The sequence below is a fragment of the Coenobita brevimanus genome, chromosome 31 (assembly GCF_032717465.1).
Source record: "Coenobita brevimanus isolate Jiangsu-jjx chromosome 31, ASM3271746v2, whole genome shotgun sequence".
NCBI lineage: Eukaryota > Metazoa > Arthropoda > Malacostraca > Decapoda > Coenobitidae > Coenobita > Coenobita brevimanus.
This window is the reverse complement of record NC_136984.1, coordinates 28,621,998-28,638,147: the sequence shown is the minus strand read 5'-3', so window position 1 is coordinate 28,638,147 and position 16,150 is coordinate 28,621,998. Positions and strand designations below refer to the sequence as shown.

The window sequence follows — 16,150 nt, the reverse complement described above, 5'->3', positions numbered from 1 at the left end:
CTGACAGACAGAAAGATAGACCGTCTGGAAGATACATAACACATTCCACGTTACAGACAGAGATAGATTATTAAATACAGGAAAGAAGGAACCAAAGGCCAGAAGCCTGAAGATTGTTCCCTTCAAGATATAACAAAAACAAGATAACAGAGCCAAATACAAGATCCGTTCACTTCGAGATGGCTGGGCACACTGTGTTTAGAAGAAAAGCAGTAGAAAATACACACAGAGGAGACAGTTCCTGAGTTGACCTGTTGCATATATTAAGGACTTTGAGTAATGGTTAACTCTTGCATTAGAGAGTTGGACAGAAAAGGGATGAGAGTTTTTTGCTAGACGGGTGAGAAGCGCCCACTGTAGTGGTGGAGGGATGCAAGCAGACAGTTCAGAGGAGCAATGACCATTGAAGCAGCGACAGAAAAGAAATAAAGGTGCAACAGTGCGGATAAGAGACAGGTTGAAGAGAGCCAGGAAACGGAGGAGAGTTAATGAGACGAAATCCTTTGATTCCACCTTGTTGAGAAGACCTGTGTGTGGGGAGCTTCCCAACAAATGAGAGCTGTATTCCACACAGGAGCGAATAAAACTCATGTATAAAGTCAACAACTGTGCAGGGGTAAAGAAGGTATGGAGTCGGTTTAGCACACCTAATCTATTGAAAATTGATTTTACAAGAGATGTAATATGTTATTTCCAAGATAAATCCCGGGAGAATGAAACCCCAGGTATGTTTAAAGATGAAGCGGGACTGGGTTTGATGTCGTTAAAAATTGGAGGATAAACCTGTGGAAGATTTTGTCAGGTTAAAAGATGTAAGAGCTGGAATTTGATGCATTAAAAACAAGATTACTTTTACCCCAGTCAGAGATATGAGCCAAGTCAACCATTAGGTATACCAAAGCTTCATCCCTTGTCTGTTGAAGTAACTGCTGAGATGGACACTGTGGGAAGTGAATGGAAAGATGAAGGGTGGAGTCATCAGCGTATGAGTGGATAAGGTTAGATACACAGCATAGAAGGTCATTCATGAATAGAAGAAAGAAAGTTGGTGATAGGACAGAGCCCTGAGGAACACCATTATTGATAGCTCTAGGAAAAGATCATTGGCTTTTTACAACAGCAGTTATAGAGGGACTAGAAAGGAAACTAGAAATGAAGACAGATAGAAAGCTAGAAACCATAAGAGGACAGTTTAAAAATTAAAGATTTATGCCAGACTCGATCAAAAGTCTTTGAGAAGTCAAGTGCAAAGCTTTCGCCGAAGTCTCCAAAAGTAGGATGACTAGGAGTCTGACAGGTAGGTAAGAACATCGCCAGTGGAGCGTCCCTGATGGAACCCATAATGACGATCAGAAAGGTTGTGATAGGAAAGATACTTTACAATGTTTTTAACCCCTTAACTGCTGGGATGCTGGAAGCGCACCGTGCCTGTCCCACAGGGATAATCGCACTCTGACTTTTTAAAAATATTTGCCGTCGCTCTCTTGGGGTGTTTGATGAGCCCTCGTCGACTACCGTAGGAGTTGTGGAGACTTCTGAAGTCAGGTAATGAATTCTTCACTTTACACTTCCCGATACCCCGTAATATTCTTACCACTGCCTGATAATATCACTACAAACCCTATTCTATGAGTTTCAAGTAGATTGGAATCCATACTAAAAAAAAAAAAAAACTGTGTGAAAGCAATGTAAATTACGTGCGTGAACGAGCTTCCCACCCGTGCTCGTTTCCCGCTGGTATTCTGAGGTGGAGCTGTCATTTATTATAAACACACTCACACTTCATATTCCTAGTACTTTATTACTGTCTATCTATTGCCAGACACCTCAATCCCGTTCGGGGTGGCTACAAACAAATCAACTTCACGTCGCCCTGTCCCTCGCCATTTCACTGCCCTGCTCCTAACTCACACCCCCCTCTCTCATATACCTCTCCACCCCATCCCTCCATCTCACCCTTGGCCTCCCCCTCCCTCTCCCCCCTCCACTTCACTCACATATACTCTCTTCATCAGTCTTTCACCCTCCATCCTCTCCACATGGCCAAACCACCTCAGTGTATTCCTCCTAACGTTCCTATCACATCCACATCCACACCACAACATTGCTTTATATCCTCATTTGTCAGCCTGTCTCTCCTTGTGACTCCACAGGCTCCTCTTAAATAACTCATTTCCACTGCTCTCACTCTTGACTTGAGTCCCTCCAACAACATCCAAGCATCACTTCCATACGTTAGAGTTGGTATCACAATACTGTCATGTAGTAACTTTTTCACTTCCATGCTCACTTCCCTGTTTCTTATCACTGCTTTCAAGGAACCAGCAATCTTTCTTCCCTGCTGTACCCTTTCAAGCACTTCACCCTCCAAACCTCCGTCCTTACTCATCACACTACCCAAGTACTTAAACGCACTCACATTTTCCAATTCCTCACCATCCAACCTCACTGTACATTCACTGACTTCACCTCTCTCAGATACCATCACTTTACTCTTCTCTACATTCACCTTTAGATTCCGTTTCTTACACACTCTCCCAAACTCATCCACCAAGCCCTGCAGCTCCCCTTCGCCTTCACTCAACAACACAGTATCATCTGCAAACAACAGTACAGGGAGTTTCCAAACACTATCCTCTTTCACCCGGGCCACTCCAACATCCACTACCCTACCTTGTACCTCTTTTATTATCCCATCCATGTACAGATTGAACAACCATGGAGACATGACACATCCCTGTTTCAACCCAACTTTCAAAGAGAACAATTTACTCAGTTCACCATCCACACGCACTGCAGCCTTATCACCATCATACATACTTTTCACGGCATTCAACAACTTCCCATCTACTCCATATATTCTTAACACTTTCCACAATCCTTGTCTATCCACCCTGTCATATGCTTTCTCCAAATCCATGAAAGCCGCATACAACTTCTTTCCCTTCTCTAGAAACTTTTCCACTAAAATTCTAAGGATGAATATCTGATCTACACAACCTCTTCCCTTCCTAAAGCCTGCCTGTTCTTCTCCAACTGATTCCTCTGTTCTTTCTCTAACTCTGTCAATAAGTATCCTACCATACACTTTTCCTGTTATACTAAGAAGACAAATGCCCCTATGATTACCACACACTTCTTTTTCCCCTTGTCCTCTGTACAAGGGAATAATTATACCTGACTTCCAATCCTCCGGGACTCTACCTTCCTCCCAGGCCAATCTGCACGTCTTCCACATCCATTCTACTACTATCTCTCCCCCATGCTTCAGCATTTCACCACACACTCCATCAATTCCTGGGGCTTTCCCCAATTTGACTTTCTTCATTGCTTCCACAACTTCTGTCCTACTGATTTCTTTCTGTCTTCTTGCCTTCCTCCTTCTTCCAGCCATTCCCCAGCCACTTATATTCGCATTACTTCCATCCTCTATGTTCAACAATTCCTTAAAGTGTTCTCTCCATCTGCTCACTTTTTCCCCCTTCTCCACTAGTAATCTACCATTTTTATCTTTCACTCCCCTGCTAACTTCACTTCCACCCGGTCTTACTCTCTTCACCTCTTTCCAGAACATTTTCTTACGGTCCCTGCACTTTACACTCAAATTCCTTCCAAATTCCTCATCCATTCTCTTCTTTCTCTCTTACTAATCTTTTCACCTCTCTCTTCCTTTCTACATATAACTCTTTCTTCCGCCTTTCAACTTCTTCCACGCCCCTATTTCTGATCCATTCATTGTATGCTTTCTTCTTTTGTGCCACAGCCTGTCTCACATCTTCATTCCACCACGCTGTTCCTTGCACCCCCCTCCGTCTTCTCTTCATCCCACACACCACATTACATGCTGCACATACTTCTTCTGTGAATGTCCTGCACACACCTTCCGTGTCTCCCATCTGCTGCAATTCATATTTACTCAATCGTTCCTCCACTTCTCTCTTATATTCTGCCTTTTTCTCATCCTCTTGTAACCTTTCCACTCTCCTTGCAAGTACTCCTTCTTCCCATCCTTCCCTTCTTCTATTTCTACATCTTATTTGGATCTTGATTCTGGCCACCTCCAAGTAGTGGTCAGAAAGTCCACTTCCCCAACCTCTATAAGCTCTTGCATCCATTACACATCTTCGCATCCTTTCATCCACACACACATAATCAATCATTGCCTTCCTTTCGTTCAGTTCACCACCCACCCTTCTCATCACTTGTCATGCATACCTGTGGATCATTCTGTGCCTGAAGAGGGTATTGGCCATCACCAACCCCCTCCCAGCACAAATGTCCACTAACGCACTGCCATTTTCATCTATCACAACAGGCACACCATTCCATCCACCTTCACATTCCTTACCTTACCATTCATAATATCACCGATCAAAAACAGTTTCTCATTCCTTCCAAACTTTTCCAAGCACACTTTCACATTTGTCCAGAACTCTTCTCTCACTCTGCTTGCACGATCTTGTGTTGGTGCATACATGTACACAATCTCCCACATTTGTATTGCAACTTTCAGTCTTACCCACACAATCCCTGACCCGACTGATCCATACTCTCTTATGTTCTTATTCCATCTTTTACTCACAACAATACACACTCCTTATTTTGCCATCTCATTCTCACCTACTCCTGCACGTATACCGCATCCATACTCACATTCTCTCACATTCCTCTCCATTTAGTTTCAGTTACTCCACATACATCCACTTTTGCACCCTCAAGCACCTGGACAATCTCTCTCTCTTTCACCTCATCATTTGCACCCCTTACATTCTATGTTGCAATCCATACCATGTCGTTTGTCCAGTCCTTGGTCGTCATCTTTTGGTCAGTCCTTGTCCGAGGCTTCATGTTTGTCTTTTTAGTTAGCTGTTTTCCGGGGAAGGGCACTAACCCTCCACCAACCCTTTTAGTCACCCCCAGGGGTGATATTAGCCCATTCCAGGTGCATGGCAGTATCAATTACCTTTTCCCTTTGTTTTATATATTATTTTGTATAAGAATGGGGCATAGGGCACATTTCAATGGATGAAATGAGTGGAAATATCCGGGCAGGATTTGCATAGTATGGCTCATCTGGGTAGGCGGGAGGAGAGGGTAATGGAGGGGAGGTAAGGAGGGGAGTCAAGGACAGGGGAAAAATGTGCTAAATTGTCAACAATGGATTGAAGTACAGATGACATTAGCAGAACTGACTATAGCTGGACACTGGCAGTACTGACAGATGATACAAGCCACCACTTGAAAGCCCGGGTGAATTCAAAATAACACAGAATCACTAAAGTGACGCATCACTGTTAAGGGGTTAAGAAGATACTCGAAAACTTTTGAAACACAAGATATTAAAGCAATTGGGTGATAACTATAGGGCTGGGAATGGTTACCCTTTTTTGAGACAGGCGGAGTAAGAGCAAACTTTCAGCAAGAAAGAAAAGTGCAAGATCATGGGCAAAGGGAGAAGAGTTTACCTAGGTGGTGTGTGAGCACAAAAACACAGTTCATAAGGATAACAGGGGGGATCCCATCAAGCCCATATGCCTTGTTAACATTGTGGCCAGTGATGGCAGAAAATACATCAACTGAAAAGCTTTTATCATCAGCCATGAGGAAGTCAGAGGGGGGAAGTGATGAAGGAACAGCATTGAAATCGACTAAGGTGGAACTGGAGGAGAAAAGTTGAGCAAAAATTTGTGCTTTATCAGTAGAAGAAATAGTTACAGATCCATCAGAAAGGAAAAGAGGAGGGAAGGATGATGAGGTAAAGTTGTTAAAAAGGTGTTTGGCAAGGCGCCAGAAAGAGCAGGAAGAATTCGAGTTGGAGAGTTCAGAGCATATAGTATAAAAGAAATTATATTTAGCAGAATGAAGAACAGGCTTAGCACGATTTCGGCCAGAAACATAAAAGAAATGAGATTTAGGAGTAGGTTGGCTCTGATACCTTTTGAAAGCCTTCTCCTTATTGTGGACATCATTAGAACAAGTGTGATTAAACAAAGGATTTTTTGGCATTAGTAAAAGGATATGAGAAAGGAATGTATATTTCAGTGCCTGAGAGAACAACCTCTGTACTGCTCAAGGCACATTCGGCCATGGAAGCAATAATCATTCCAGGGAATATCAAAGAATTAATGCTTGAGAGCCTCCCAATCAGTAGCTCCAAAATGCCACAACCGAAGCATCTGGGGAGAGTCCACAGGCCTTTTTGGAGTGATAGGCCGGGTTAAGATGATCAGGTTGTGATCGGAGAAGCCCAACGAAGAGGAAAGATGAACAGTGTAAGTAGTAAGATTAGTTGTAAGGAAAAGGTCAGAATGTTGGAACACTCTCCAAGGCGGTCAGGGAAACAACTAAGGTGCTGCACAAACTAATCTAGCTCATTAAGGATAGGGAAGGCGTGGGCATGTTTACCAGGTGGATCAATGAATGGAGAGGAGAGCCAAAGGTGGTGATGAACACTGAAATCTACTGTAGAATAGAGATTTAGGTGAAAGGAGAAATAGATAGGATGTGTACCATCTGAGAAGTAAGATACCCTAAGAATTTTTCATAATCAGTAGCATTTGGGGATAAGTAAACAGCACAGGTATATTTAGTCAGAGAATGACAGGATAGCAGAAGCCAGAGAGCAGAAAATTGAGAAGATTCAAGTTCAGGAACGCAAGAGCAAGAAAAGTCGTTGCATACATAAACTCAACATCAGCCACTTTGGCTTTGAAATGAGTATAAAGAAAGAAGAAGGATGCAGAGAAGGGTTTGCTGTCAGTTGCTCCAAACAGCTGAGTGTAAGTTAGGAAGAGAAGGTGAGGTTCAGAGGAGGAGAGGTGGTGTTCAACAGAGAGAAAATTAGAGGAAAGGCCGCGAATGTTGCAGAAATGAAAAAGTGAGTCAGAAAGTGGTTCCAAGCATCTTCCTGGGTCGTCACAGCGAGAGAGTTACAGATAGATAACATATAGATAAACAGACAGAATGATAGATAGATAGATAGATGCAGATAGAGTGATAGATAGTTTATAGACAGAAGGAAAAACAGGACAGTCAGTGGCATGCATTAGCGTCGGGTAAGGAGGCTCCTTAACACCTCTTCCCTAGCGAATTATTTTTTAAACTACTCATTAATATCCCCTGGTTTGACTAAAGAGGTGAGAGAGGCTGTGGCACAAAAGAAGAAAGCATATAGTGAATGGATGAGAAACAGGGACATCGAAGAAGTTGAGAGACGGAAGAGAGAGTTATGTGTAGAGAGGAAGAGAGAGGTGAAAAGATTAGTCAGTGAGAGTAAGAAGAGAGTGGATGAGGAGTTTCGAAGGAATTTGAGTGTAAGGTGAAGTGAATGTAAGAAAATGTTTTGGAAAGTGATAAAGAGAGTTAGACAGGGTGCCAAAAACGTTAGTTGGGGAATGAAAGATAAAAATGGTAGGTTACAAGTGGAGAAGGGAGAAAAAGTGAGCAGATGGAGAGAACACTTTAAGGAATTGTTGAACATAGAGAATGAAAGTAATGCAAGTGTAAGTGGCTGGGGAATGGCTGGGAGAAGGAGGGATGTGAGAGGAGAGGAAGAAATCAGCAGGATGGAAGTTGTGGAAGCAATGAAGAAAGTTATAATGGGGGAAGCCCCAGGAATTGATGGAGTGTGTGGTGAAATGCAGCAGCATGGGGGAGAGATAGTAGTAGAATGGATGTGGAAGATACATATTGGCTTGGGAAGAAGGTAGAGTCCGGAAGGATTGGAAGTCAGGTATAATTATTCCCCTGTACAAAGGAAAAGCTAAAAAAAATAAGTGTGTGGTAATCATAGGGGCATTTGCCTTCTTAGTGTAAGTGGAAAATTATAAGGCAGGATACTTATTGACAGAGTTAGGGAAATAACTGAGGAATTAGTTGGAGAACAGGGAGGTTTTAGGAAAGGAAGAGGTTGTGTAGATCAGATATTCATTCTTAGATCTTTAGTGGAACAGTTTCTTGAAAAGTGAAAGAAGTTATATGTAGCCCTCATGGATCTGGAGAAAGCATATGACAGGGTGGATAGACAAGGATTGTGAAGAGTATTAAGAATATATGGAGTAGATGGGAAGTTGTTGAAGGCCATGAAGAGCATAAAGGAGTATAAACGAACTCAAAGAGCAACAGACCTTATGGTCCTTTCGAGGCTGTTTGTTACAGAGTTGACAATGAATACGAGATCTGACTCTACATGCTGAAGGATATGGATAGTAAACATAAGAATATAGGAGGAGAGGATAACTGCAGTAGGCCGGTTGGCCCATGCTAGGCAGCTCCTAGAAGAGTAACTGAACTACTTGAATGAGATAAAGACAGCAAAGAAGAAGGCTCTCCCCCGCCCTCCATACCTCCCAGCCGAAGCCGTCAGGAATAAGTCAGAAAGAACACCACGCACTATAGAGAAACTGGAGTGGACATTTTATAGGAAAGTGTGAAAGGACAATAGAGACTATCATAGTGTAACCTGAGAAGGAAAAAGTATGAATTAGTATTGGTTATAAGATTTTTTTTCTATACTCACCCCTCTATTTGTCATATGCTTATCTAGCCTATGCTTGAAACTCTCAATGGAAGAGGCAGCAACTACTTTACTAGGTAGCTTATTCCATTCGTTTATTACTCTATTACCAAACCAGTTTCTACGTATTTCCATACTGAAACGGAATTTTTCTAGTTTGAAACCATTACTTCTAGGTCTATTCTGTATGCTCACACTAAGTACCTTGTTAATATCTCCCTTATTTATACCCTTCATCCACTTAAACATCTCAATTAAGTCTCCTCTTACTCTATGCCTCTCTAACGAGTGCAGACTTATTCTTTTCAGTCTGTCTTCATATGACAGGTTCCGAACATCATGTATCATTTTTGTCATTCTTCTCTGTACATTTTCTAACGAGTTAATATCCATTCTATAGTAAGGACACCAAAATTGTACTGCGTAGTCTAAGTGTGGCCTTACTAATGCTAGATAAAGTTGCAGTATTACTTTTGATGACCTGTTGCTCATGCTTCTCGAAATAAATCCTAGGACCCTATTTGCTTTATTTCTCGCATTAATACACTGTTGCCTTGGTCTGAGGTCGTTACTAACCACAACCCCTGGATCTCTCTCGCATTCCGATTTGCTAATTTCTTTGTTATCTAAGTTGTATTTAGTATTTCCAATGGTCTTGCCTGTGTTAAGTGCTTTATATTTTTCAAAGTTAAATTCCATTTGCCAAGTTTTAGACCATGTGGACAATAAATCGAGGTCCTTTTGTAAGATATGGCAATCATCAGTCGCGTTAATGATACGCCCTATTTTCTTCTCATCGGCAAATTTGCTGATCCTGCTAGTGATTCCTAAGTCTAAATCATTTATATATATAATTAATAATAAGGACTTGATAATGGGTACTTGGAATGTAAGAGGAGCGAATGATGAGGTGAAAGAGAGAGAGATTGTCCAGGTGCTTGAGGGTGCGAAAGTGGATGTATGTGGAATAACTGAAACAAAATGGAGAGGAGAAAGTGTGAGAGAATGGGAGTATGGATGGGGTATATGTGCAGGAACAGAAACCGGTGCAGGTATACTTTGGGGAGAGAACAGGAAACTTTTGGATTTAGATTATGCAGATGATATAGTTTTGATTTGTGATGGGCCAGAAGAGATGCAGAGAGTGTTGGACTGTTTGGTGAGTGAAGGTCGCAAGGTGGGTTTGGTTATTAATTGTGGAAAAACTGAAATAATCAATATGAATATGGAAAATGCGCAGGAATGTGTAATTGGAGGTATGGTTGTAAAGCAAGTTGATAGGTTTAAATATTTAGGTACTTATTTAGCCAAGGATGGTTCTTTGAACTTTGAATTCGAGGAAAGGTTAAAGAAGGCTAATCAGGCAATGGGAATGCTTAAAAATATTTGGAATAATAACAATTTCTCTGTGCATACAAAAATCAAACTTTATAAGGTAATGGTTAGGAGTATCTTAATTTATGGACACGAGTCTTGGTACAGCACAGTGACTATGGAAAATAAATTCTTGGTGTTTGAAAATAAAGCACTTAGAAGAATATTAGGAGTTAAGTGGTGGGAAAGGATACCAAATAGTAGAATTAGAGAAATAACGGGAGTGCAGCCGATCGATGAATATGTTAGATTCTCACGATGGAAGTGGCTAGGACATGTGTATAGGAGACAGGGAATAGTACAAGGTACACCAGGGTGGGTGGCACTTGGTAGGAGAGGTAGAGGAAGGCCAAAAGAGACGTGGGTGAGGACAATGAGACGGGAAGCTGGAGATGAGTGTTGGGGAGATCTTGAGGAGTTAGCACAAGATAGGATGTGGTGGTGTGAGTTCATCGAGGCCCGATGCATCCCCGAGGGTGCCACAGGAAATGATTGATTGATTGATTGATATGTGCAGGAGTAGGTGAGAATGAGAGGGCAAAGGAAGGAGTATGTATAGTTGTGAGTAAAAGATGGAAGAAGAGCATAAGACAGTATGGATCAGTTGGGTCAAGGATTGTGTGGGTAAAGTTGAAAGTTGGAATACAAATGTGGGTGATTGTGTGTGTGTATGCGCCAACACAAGATCGTGCTAGAAGAGTGAGAGAAGAATTCTGGACAAATGTAGAAGTGTGCATGGAAAAGTTTGGAAGGAATGAGAGAGTGTTTTTGATTGGTGATATGAATGGTAAAGTTAGGAATGCGAAGGTGGATGGAATAGTTGGTGAGTAGGGTGTGCCTGCTGAGATAGATGAGAATGGGAGTGCGTTAGTGGACATTTGTGCTGGGAGGGGGTTGGTGATAGCCAATACCCTCTTCAGGCATAAAATGATCCACAGGTATACATGGCGAGTGATGAGAAGGGTGGGTGGTGAACTGAATGAAAGGAAGGCAATGATTGATTATGTGTATGTGGATGAAAGGATGCGAAGATGTGTAATGGATGCAAGAGTTTATAGAGGTTTGGGGAGTGGACTTTCTGACCACTACTTGGTGGTGGCCAGAATCAAGGTTCAATTAGAATAGAGAAATAGAAGAAGGGAAAGACGAGAGGAAGGAATAGTTGCAAGGAGAGCGGAAAGGTTACAAGACGATGAGAAAAAGGCAGAGTATAAGAGAGAAGTGGAGGAACGATTGGGCAAATATGAATTGGAGCAGATGGGAGACGTGGAAGATGTGTGTAGCATATTTACAGAAGAAATATGTGCAGCATGTGATGTGGTGTGTGGAAGGAAGAGAAGACGGAGGGGGGGTGCAAGGAACAGCATGGTGGATTGAAGAGGTGAAACAGGCTGTGGCACAAAAGAAGAAAGCATACAATGAATGGATCAGAAATAGGGGCGTGGAAGAAGTTGAGAGGCGGAAGAGAGAGTTATATGTAGAAAGAAAGAGAGGTAAAAAGATTAGTAAGAGAGAGTAAGAAGAGAGTGGATGAGGAATTTGGAAGGAATTTGAGTGTAAAGTGGAGGGACTGTAAGAAAATGTTCTGGAAAGAGGTGAAAAGAGTAAGACAGGGTGGAAGTGAAGTTAGCAGGGGAGTGAAAGATAAAAATGGTAGATTACTAGTGGAGAAGGGAGAAAAAGTGAGCAGATGGAGAGAACACTTTAAGGAATTGTTGAACGTAGAGGATGGAAGTAATGCGAGTATAAGTGGCTGGGGAATGGCTGGGAGAAGGAGGGAGGTGAGAAGACAGGAAGAAATCAGTAGGATAGAAGTTGTGGAAGCAATGAAGAAAGTTAAATCTGGGAAAGCCCCAGGAATTGATGGAGTGTGTGGTGAAATGCTGAATCATGGGGGAGAGATAGTAGTAGAATGGATGTGGAAGATGTGCAGATTAGCCTGAGAGGAAGGTAGAGTCCCGGAGGATTGGAAGTCAGGTATAATTATTCCCTTGTACAAAGGAAAAGGGGAAAAAGAAGTGTGTGGTAATCATAGGGGCATTTGTCTTCTTAATATAATAGGAAAAGTGTATGGTAGGATACTTATTGACAGAGTTAGAGAAAGAACAGAGAAATTAGTTGGAGAAGAACAGGGAGGCTTTAGGAAGGGAAGAGGTTGTGTAGATCAGATATTCATTCTTAGATCTTTAGTGGAAAAGTTTCTAGAGAAGGGAAAGAAGTTGTATGCGGCTTTCATGGATTTGGAGAAAGCATATGACAGGGTGGATAGACAAGGATTGTGGAAAGTATTAAGAATATATGGAGTAGATGGGAAGTTGTTGAATGCTGTGAAGAGTATGTATGATGGTGCGAAGGCTGCAGTGCGTGTGGATGGTGAACTAAGTGAATTTTTCTCTTTGAAAGTTGGGTTGAAACAGGGATGTGTCATGTCTCCATGGTTGTTCAATCTGTACATGGATGGGGTAATAAAAGAGGTACAAGGTAGGGTAGTGGATGTTGGAGTGGCCCTGGTGAGAGAGGATACTGTTTGGAAACTCCCTGTACTGTTGTTTGCAGATGATACTGTGTTGTTGAGTGAAGATGAAGGGGAGCTGCAAGGCTTGGTGGATGAGTTTGGGAGAGTGTGTAAGAAACGGAATCTGAAGGTGAATGTAGGGAAGAGTAAAGTGATGGTCTTTGAGAGAGGTGAAGTCAGTGAATGTACAGCGAGGTTGGATGGTGAGGAACTGGAAAATGCGAGTACGTTTAAGTACTTGGGTAGTGTGATGAGTAAGGATGGAGGTTTGGAGGGTGAAGTGCTTGAAAGGGTACAGCAGGGAAGAAAGGTTGCTGGTTCTTTGAAAGCAGTGATAAGAAACAGGGAAGTGAGCATGGAAGTGAAAAAGTTACTGCATGACAGTATTGTGATACCAACTCTAACGTACGGAAGTGAAGCTTGGACGTTGTTGGAAGGACACAAGTCAAGAGTGAGAGCAGTGGAAGTGAGTTATTTGGGAGGAGCCTGTGGAGTCACATGGAGAGATAGGCTGACGAATGAGGATATAGAGGAACGTTGTGGTGTTGATGTGGATGCGATAGGGAGCGTTATGAGGAACACACTGAGATGGTTTGGCCATGTGGAGAGGATGGAGGGTGAAAGACTGACGAAGAGAGTGTATGTGAGTGAGGTGAAGGGGGGAAGAGGGAGGGGGAGGCCGAGGATGAGATGGAGGGATGGGGTGGAGAGGTGTATGAGAGAGGGGGGTGTGAGTTGGGAGCAGGGCAGTGAAATGGCGGGGGACAGGGCGACTTGGAGGCGATTTGTTTGTGGCCACCCCAAACGGGATTGAGGCGTCTGGCAATAGATAGATAGACAGAATAATAAGGGACCAAGTACTGAACCCTGTGGTACACCGCTAGTTACTATTCCCCGGTCTGACTTAGTTCCATTTATTAATACTCTCTGCTTTCGTCCTTTCGGCCAGGATTCTATCCATTTTAAGATATCGCCGTCTACACCGTGTGCTCGAACATTTCTAACTAACCTTTCGTGTGGGACCCTATCAAAAGCTTTACTGAAGTCCAGATAAATAACATTGTAAGCTTTATCGCTATCTACGGCCTCATAGACCTCAGAGTAGAATGACAACAAGTTAGTGAGGCAGGATCGTCCTTGCCTGAATCCGTGCTGACTTTCGTTTATAAGTTTAAATCTGTCTAAGTGTTCTCTTATCTTATTTGCCAAAATTGACTCTAACATTTGTCCTACTATTGACGTTAGACTTATCGGACGTTAATTCAATGCAGCTGATTTATCACCCTTTTTAAAGATGGGCACTACGTCTGCGGTCTTCCACGCCTCTGGAACTTCTCCTGAACTTAAAGAGTCATTAAATAATGTTAAAAGTGGCTGACATAATTCTTCTTTGGTTTCTTTTTAATTCTTGCATATATATCGTCCGGACCTGGCGATTTTTGAGGTTTTAACTTATTAATTTCTTTCAATACGTCCTCCTTACTAATGGATATTTTACTAAGAATATTTTTCGTATTATCATCGTAAATATTTGCTGCTTGAGGGACCAGGTCTAGATTTTCCTTGTTGAATACTGATATGAAATAATTATTTAGGATGGAGCACATTTCTTTATCTTCTCTGGTATTGTCACCTGATTCTGTTCTGAGTGGTCCTATCCTATCTTTATTTTTCGTACGGTACATTTGATAAAAACCCTTAGGGTTTTCTTTCGCTTCACTAGCAATCTTAATTTCATAACTTCTCTTTACTTTTCGTAATTCCCTCTTTACTTCTCTATTTAAAATCGTCTACCGGTTATGTAAGTGTTCCTCTCCATGTTTTATTTTTCTATATATTCCTTTCCTTTGGTCTATGAGCGATTTTAATCTGTTGTTTAACCATCTTGGTTCTGAATTATTCGTTCTAAACGGTTTTGAAGGGGTATATCTATCTTGGCCTTCGTGTATTATTTTTACTAACTCGTTATATTTCTTACCGGTCGAACGTCTGCTTGGTACTGGACCTGAGTTATTCCTCGTCACCTGGACTACACTTCCACCTGTGACGTCACTCTCCCCTGACACCTGGCGCACATTCCCACCTGTTTCCTGCCCCTCACCTATGACATGGGGTTCCCCACCGCCCCGGCACTCCCTAAAATAGCTGTTCTCCCTGTGGAATAGCGTTCTAAAATAAGCTCTTAATACATCGAAATCTCCTAGACGAAAATTAGGAACGGTGGAGGTATTTTCAGTGGAACAGACATCCCAAATAAATTTGAACTTAATTTCTTCATGATCGCTATTACCAAGTCGTCCACCAACCTCTATATTACTAATGATATTTTCTTCATTAGCTAAAACCAGATCTAGTATATTATTACCTCTGGTGGGCTCCCTGATATACTGATAAAGGAAATTATCCTGTACTACCTCTAGAAATTCCTCTGACTCTGCATCCCCTGTCTGATTTCTCCAATCTATCCCTGACAGATTAAGGTCCCCTACAATTATTACTAAGCTGGACTGTGATGCTTTCCTAATTTCCTCCCAAAGATATTTACTATCTGCTCTACTTAATTTTGGAGATCTGTAAATTGCTCCCAAGACAAATTTCTCTCTATTGTTACAAATTTCAACCCAGACACTTTCTGTGTCCCTATTTACTTTAATGTCTGCTTTATTGTAACAGTTCAATGAGTCATTTACATAAATAGCTACCTCGCCCCCCTTTCTTCCCAGACGGTATGACACAAAAATATTATAGCCCTTTATCTGATATTTTGCTAAAAATTCTCGAGTGTCTGTATTCATCCAAGTTTCGCCAATAATGGCAATGTCTGTTTTCTCGGTACAAGTTAAAGCCCTCAGTTCATCGATTTTATTACGTAAACTCCAGCTGTTTTTGTAGTACACTTTCAGCTTATTACGAGTAGTTGTGCCTCTACCTTGGGATTTACTGTTTTTATTTCATTACTAACTGGGAAACTCTATACTTTACTAATATAAATATTGTTTGTACTATCACTTATCGCCCTTCTAATATCGCTTGTTCTGTCCTCTATCATCGTCTGCTCAATCTGAGGTGCCTGAGTGGATGTATCTTCATTAATGGTTAAACTGTTGTTCTTACTTTTGCAAGTCTTGATGCATCTATCCAAACATGGTAATAATGATTTCTGAGTGTAGTTGCTGTAACTTCCTGTACATCTACTTCTCAACCTCAAAAAAAAAAAAATAATAATAATAATAACTCTAACTCCCTATCTATCATTCCAGCTAAAACAGTAACTCCCTGCCTGCTGAGTCCCATCGCAACTATATATGGCACTCCATCCATAAAACCGGTCCCAGCTGTCTATGAAAGGTATTGCATTATCTCTGCAATACCTTTCAAGGTGGCAATTAAAACCTATTGCCCTGCTCAACCACTCCCTCCCAGCCCGCTTCCTTGGCAAAACACCGAGTACTACAGGGGTTCCTCACCTCTCCCTAAGGCACCCAGTGGGCTTGTCTCCACTATCCTTCACGATATTTGAAATTTTCTCTATCACATTAGCCACCCTGGCCCCTGGAAGACACACATGTTTAGTGAGTGGTGTATACATGGCCCTGTTAAGGTATCTCACCTGCGAGTCTCCAACAACGGCAACATTTTTCTTACCTTTCTTGTACTGACTATACTTACCTGCACGGGAAGTTCTCTCACTGTCCTTCTCCTCTACTTCCCTCTCTGTCTTCCCTTCACATTCGTCCCATAGTGCA

The 16,150-nt window shown here is 41.9% G+C and overlaps 1 protein-coding gene across 4 annotated transcripts in view; it reads right to left on the bottom strand.

Moving 5' to 3' along the window:
• LOC145395437 (uncharacterized) overlaps window positions 1-16,150 on the bottom strand; it is a 121,685-nt gene that overhangs the window by 95,298 nt on the left and 10,237 nt on the right. The gene's annotated exons all lie outside the window — the stretch shown is intronic.